General features: G+C 44.7%; 1 non-coding gene across 1 annotated transcript; it reads right to left on the bottom strand.

Moving 5' to 3' along the window:
* Nucleotides 1-204: 204 nt before the first annotated feature.
* On the bottom strand, nucleotides 205-279 carry Trnat-ugu. The gene has a single exon. It is a non-coding gene; the product is annotated as a tRNA-Thr (tRNA).
* Between the last annotated feature and the right edge of the window lie 262 nt (nucleotides 280-541).

Raw genomic sequence — 541 nt, 5'->3', positions numbered from 1 at the left:
TAATACCTGTTTTTGACAGGGAGATTTAAACACTTATTCATTGCTAGGGTCTTATGGGTTATATATGAAGGTAGTATCTGTTCCCAAAAGAACAGTTACTGTTGACGACCATGCAGCTTTGCTAGAAATGAAATGACAATTAAATGGACACCCTAGCTGCAAACAGGCATTGATATACTTCATTGGGGACATGTTGAAAATGTGTGCCCCGACCGGGACTCGAACCCGGGATCTCCTGCTTACATGGCAGACACTCTATCCATCTGAGCCACCGAGGGCACAGAGGATAGTGTGCCTGCAGGGACTTATCCCTTGCACGCTCCCCGTGAGACCCACATTCCCAACATGTCCACACCACTACATTTGTAGTGCACCTAATAGATGTTTGCCCATCATACTCATTACTTGTGGCAGATTAATCTACCAAGCCTCGTATAAGTTTGGGCATAGCGTGTGTGTTCGCACAAGAAGGTCAATGGCCAGGAAGCCATATTTTAACTATATATGACAGTAGTATCTGTTCCTGAAAGAACAGTTACCG

Source organism: Schistocerca piceifrons, chromosome 1, assembly GCF_021461385.2.
Source record: "Schistocerca piceifrons isolate TAMUIC-IGC-003096 chromosome 1, iqSchPice1.1, whole genome shotgun sequence".
Lineage (NCBI taxonomy): Eukaryota > Metazoa > Arthropoda > Insecta > Orthoptera > Acrididae > Schistocerca > Schistocerca piceifrons.
This window is presented reverse-complemented; position numbering and strand designations above follow the sequence as displayed.